Source organism: Hyla sarda, chromosome 8 (genome assembly GCF_029499605.1).
Source record: "Hyla sarda isolate aHylSar1 chromosome 8, aHylSar1.hap1, whole genome shotgun sequence".
Taxonomy (NCBI): domain Eukaryota; kingdom Metazoa; phylum Chordata; class Amphibia; order Anura; family Hylidae; genus Hyla; species Hyla sarda.
Window position 1 is genome coordinate 112,673,237 of NC_079196.1, and position 6,000 is coordinate 112,679,236.

The following is a 6,000-nucleotide window of genomic DNA, read 5'->3' on the forward strand; positions in this document are numbered from 1 at the left end:
AGAGTTTCAAAACTGCAACTCCCAGCATGCCCAGACAGCCTTTGGCTTTCTGGGCATGCTGGGAGTTGTAGTTTTGCAACATCTGGAGGTCCACAGTTTGGAGACCACTGTATAATGGTCTCCAATCTGTGCTCTTCCAGATGTTGCAAAACTACAAATCTCAGCATGCTCAGTCTGTCCAGGCATGCTGGGAGTTGTAGTTCTCTAACATCTGGAAGAGCACAGATTGGAGACCATTATACAGTGGTCTCCAAACTGTGGACCTCCAGATGTTGCAAAACTACAACTCCCAGCATGCCCAGACTGCCCAAGCATGCTGGAAGTTGTAGTTCGGCAACATCTGATCCTTCAGATATTGCCGAACTACAACTTCCAGCATGCCTTGGCAGTCTGGGCATGCTGGGAGTTGTAGTTTTGCAACAACTGGAGGCACACTAGTTGGGAAACATTGTCCGTTTCCTACCTCAGTGCCCCCAGCTGTTGCAATTGTTGCAAAACTATAACTCCCAGCATGCACTGACAGACCATGCATGCTGGGAGTTGTAGTTTTGCAACAGCTGGAGGCACACTGGTTTGGAAACACTAAGTTTGGTTGCAAAACACTTGAAAGTTTATTACTTAACTTAGTGTTTCCAAACCAGTGTTCCTCCAGCTGTTGCAAAACTACAACTCCCAGCATGCACGGACAGCCAAAGGGCATGCTCGGAGTTTGCAACAGCTGGATGTTTGCCCCCTCCCCCCAATGTGAATGTACAGGGTACACTCACATGGGCGGAGGTTTACAGTGAGTGCTGCAAGTTTGAGATGGCGCAAATTTTGCGCTGCAGCTCAAACTTCCAGCGGCAAACTTGCTGTGAACCTCTGCCCATGTGACTGTACCCTAAAAACACTACACTACACTGACACTAACCTAAAATAAAAAGTAAAAAACACTACACATATACACATACCCCTACACAGCCCCCCTCCCCCCAAAAAATGAAAAACGTCTGGTACGCTACTGTTTCCAAAACGGAGCCTCCAGCTGTTGCAAAATAATAACTCCCAGTATTGCCGGACAGCCATTGACTGTCCAGGCATGCTGGGAGTTTTGCAACAGCTGGAGGCACCCTGTTTGGGAATCACTGGCGTAGAATACCCCTATGTCCACCCCTATGCAAATCCCTAATTCAGGCCTCAAATGCGCATGGCGCTCTCACTTTGGAGCCCTGTCGTATTTCAGGGCAACAGTTTTGGGACACATATGGGGTATCGCCGTACTCGGGAGAAATTGCCTTACAAATTTTGGGGGGCTTTTTCTTCTTTAACCCCTTATGAAAAGGTGAAGTTGGGGTCTACACCAGCATGTTAGTGTAAAAAAATAAATTTTTTACACTGACATGCTGGTGTTGCCCTATACTTTTCATTTTCACAAGAGGTAAAAGGGAAAAAAGACCCTCTAAATTTGTAACGCAATTTCTCCTGACTACGGAGATACCCCATATGTGGGCGCAAAGTGCTCTGGGGGCGCACAACAAGGCCCAGAAGGGAGAGTGCACCATGTACATTTGAGGCGATTTGCACAGGGGTGGCTGATTGTTACAGCAGTTCTGACAAACGCAAAACAATAAATATCCACATGTGACCCCATTTTGGAAACTACACCCCTCACGGAATGTAATAAGGGGTGCAGTGAGCATTTACACCCCACTGGCGTATGACAGAGTTTTGGAACAGTGGTCTGTGAAAATGAAAAATAAAATTTTTGATTTGCACAGTCCACTGTTTCAAATATCTGTCAAACGCCAGTGAGGTGTAAATGCTCACTGCACCCCTTTAAAAAATTCCATGAGGGGTATAGTTTCCAAAATGGGGTCACATGTGGGGGGGGGTCCACTGTTCTGGCACCATAGGGGCTTCCTAAATGGGACATGCCCCCCAAAAACCCTTTCAGAAAAACTCACTCTCCAAAATCCCATTGTCGCTCCTTCCCTTCTGAGCCCTCTACTGCGCCCGCCGAACACTTTACATATGCATATGAGGTATTTCCTTACTCAAGAGAAATTGGGTTACCAATTTTAGGGTGATTTCTCTCCTTTTACCCCTTGTACAAATTATAAAATTGGGTCTACAAGAAAATGCGAGTGTAAAAAATGAAGATTTAGAATTTTCTCCTTCACTTTGCTGCTATTCCTGTGAAACACCTAAAGGGTTAAAACACTTACTGAATGTCATTTTGAATACTTTGGGGGGTGCAGTTTTTATAATGGGGTCATTTATGGGGTATTTCTAATATGAAGATCCTTAAAATCCACTTCCAACCTGAACTGGGCGCTGAAAAATTACGATTTTGAAAATCTTGCTGCGGAACTTTGAAGCCCTCTGGTGTCTTCCAAAAGTAAAAACTTGTCAATTTTTTAATGCAAACACAAAGTAGACATATTGTATATGTGAATCAATATGTAATTTATTTGGAATATCCATTTTCCTTTCAAGCAGAGACTTTCAAAGTTAGAAAAATGCTAAATTTTCAAAATTTTCATGAAATTTTTAGATTTTTTACCAAGAAAGGATACAAATATCAGTGAAATTTTACCGATAACATAAAGTAGAATATGTCACGAAAAAACAATCTCGGAACCAGAATGATAAGTAAAAGCATTCCAGAGATATTAATGTTTAAAGTGACAGTGGTCAGATTTTCAAAAAATGCCCAGGTCATGAAGGTGAAAATGGGCTGGGTCATGAAGGGGTTAAATGGATTTTTGAGAACGGGGGCCGATTTCGAAGCTTGCTTCCGTCGCCCTATGCATTGACCCGATATGGCAGTATCTTCGGGTACAGTGCACCACCCCCTTACAGGGTTAAAAAGAAAGATTCCTACTTTCATTGCTACCTGCTTGCTGGCTAGCCAGCTAGCCAGCCCTGTGGGCCTTGCTGCTGCTGCAGCCAAAAAACAAAAGGTGGTGCTGCTGCTGCTTCTGCTGCTTCTGCTTCTGCTTGTGTCTGGCCGCTGTTGGAGCGTCCAGGCACAGGACTTCTGCTGCTGCTGACTAAATGGCCTCCTTAATTGGATCATTTGAGTAGCCAGCACACCTGTGCAGGTAGGGCATGACATGATAGGCAGCTGCCTTGATAGCGGGTGGGTGCTGAATGTTCCTAATTGACAAAATAAGATTAATGCTTATGAAGAAATATAAAATCTCATCCCTTCCCCAATATCGCGCCACACCCCTACCCCTTAATTCCCTGGTTGAACTTGATGGACATATGTCTTTTTTCGACCGTACTAACTATGTAACTATGTAACATAACATGGGGGGGGGTCTCCTGGCTGTTCACACAGGTGTGTCATTGCTGTACATTGACCATGCATTGCTTCTGTGGTATTGCAAAGGCAAAGACAAATGCTTCCAGCCATCCATTGCACTAATGGATTGGTCATCAGCTGGCTGTCTATGTCCCGCATCAATATAGACCAAAGTACAGAGGGTTAGGCTATGCTATTGTGCACCTACCTGATGCATCAGAAGGTGCGAGGCCCTTGCTAAATTCTGTGCACAGACTTTGAGATCTATGCTTTAGACTGTATCTAAACCTGCTCCAACATGGACTGACATTCTGGCCTACTTTCAGCCGATGCGACTTGTCTGTCGCTGAACAGTCGCTTTTTATGTATTCAGCACCTATGTATAATGTTGTAAAAATGCTCTAGAAGCTAAAGTCGCAGAAATGTCACACATATTTGGCCTGCAACTTTCTGTGCGACAAATTCAGACAGGAAAAATCAGTATAAATCCTTAGAAAATTATCCCCCAGTGTCTCCATCTGCTGGCGGTATTGAATAAGCATTGCTGCACTGATGGGGTATGCATTAGACGAAAAAAAAGAAGAAAAAGAAGAATAATACGCCCAGAAAAGAGGCGAAAAGGAGAAAAACGTAAAAAAACGTGAAAAAAAAGTAAGAGGAAGAGAAGGGAAAAAAAAGGTGGAAATGGGTTTAAAAGTGATTTCGGCGGAGAAATAAATAAATATATATATATATATATATATATATATATATATATATATATATATATACGCGCACACACACACATATATATAAACGTATTCTCCGTTGAGATATTGCAGCCGCTGCTGTGTCCAGGCCCAGGAGCCTTAGCACTGTGCTGTGATGTCACTCAATACCACTGACATCACTAGGTGTAAACAACATCTCTCCTTTGCTGTGTATGTGACTATGGAGCTGTTTGGTGATGTCGTCTATTATGGCCTTCATAGAAGCAACAGGAGATTGTTGCATCCATCTAGAACCCTCAGAACTACAGTGCTATGATGTCACTCACTTCCACAGGCCTTGCAGAGTGTAAACAACAACAACCCAGCTTTGTTGTGTATGTAACCATAGGGATTTGTGATGTCACCTAGAACCTTCACAGCAGCGACAGCTTTATGAGGAGCATCAGCACTGCTCTGCCTGAGCAGAACCATCACCGCCATAGGTTGTCAAATAACCCGGATTTAACCCACACAGGTAAGTCCAATGGGGTGCAGGCATGTCCTCTATGCTTACAGCTTCCCGTGGGTGTTGGTTTGATACCGTTTGGGGACAGCCAAGGAGGCATCTGCAGGCAACAAAGGTAGGTGTGTGCTTGTGTGTGTGTTTCCTATGCAGATCCTAAGCCCAGTGTCACATGCAAGTAGGAGGAGTAAGAAGGGTTCCTGGCAAATCCGGGTTATGGATTGCATTTAAAAAGGCCCCGTGGGAGTGCAATGGGCCTCTGTCTTGCTGCTTAGCAATAATGGTATGGGTTTAGGTTCTGCTGTGTGTACTGGTGGTTGACTGCCCCCCAGCCCAGAGTGTGCATGGAAAATTGTCTGGCAGCCTCCCTGACAGCAAGCAGTGATAGTGCCCATGAAGGGGACCTTGTTGGGCCCGCCCCTTTCACGGTTATCGCTTCTCGGCCTTTTGGCTCCGATCAAGTGTAAACTTGGTCAGGGGTGCGGGTGTTCTGCTGAGCAGGAATCCGGAGTGGTGATCTTACTGTGGAATCGACAGACAAGAGAAGAACAATGGCTGGAAAGGAATACCTCCCTGCGATTGAGAAGACTGTACGTTTTGTGGTGGAAACTTCTGACCGGGGTAAGAATCGGATTGAGTACATTGGACATGAACTTGTGGAGAAATTGGGTAGTTTTGGCATGGATAGTTTGTTCTGTGTGCAAGAGAATAGGAAGCAAGGAATATATGATGTGTCCTTCATCTATGAAGCTGATTGCCAGAACTTCTATGAATGTTTGAAAAGAAATGCCAATAACCCTGTCTTGGAAAATGTAAAGTTTTTTCCTCTGTTTGAGATGGGAGTGAAGACTCTGTTTGTACATATGTACAATCCGTTCTTAGACCCGGATATGATTAAGAACTTTCTAAGTATCTACTGTGAAAGTGTCCAAGGGGGAGTGAAGCAAACTAGTAGTTTGGGTGTGTTTAACGGCACATGGAAGTTCTTTGTAAAACTGAAGCTGGATCCTGGGAGCATTGGTGGAGTGAAACACCCACCGGCCAATTTTTCAATCGCTGGAAACCGGGGTTATGTCTATTATTATGGCCAGCCATTGTTTTGCCGTGATTGTTTGCTGTTTGGACATGTTAAAGAGGCTTGTCCAGGTAATAAGAAGTGCCGAAATTGTAAAATGCCAGGGCATGAAGCGGGAGCTTGTCCACAGCCCAGAACTTGTGATCTTTGTGGCCTTGTTGGACATGTGTATAGAAATTGTCCGGAGGTGGCTAAGAGGGAGAAGGAGAAAGAGGCCAGAAAATATTTGGCAATTAAAAAAAGGGAAAAGGCAAAGGCAGACATGGCAGAAAAGAGTGTGATTGCTATTATTGAGAAAGCAACGGTGGTGGAAGAGAAGGTGCAGGAGGAGATTGAAGAGGAGATGGAGGAGGAGGTGAGAATTGAAGAGGTGCCTAGTCCTCAGGTGTCTGGCACTCAAAAAGTTGAATGGTCGAATTCAGAA

General features: G+C 44.5%; 1 pseudogene; it reads left to right on the forward strand.

Moving 5' to 3' along the window:
• The first annotated feature begins 2,688 nt into the window (after positions 1-2,688).
• Positions 2,689-2,833, forward strand: LOC130290129 (U2 spliceosomal RNA; annotated as a pseudogene).
• Positions 2,834-6,000: the final 3,167 nt, after the last annotated feature.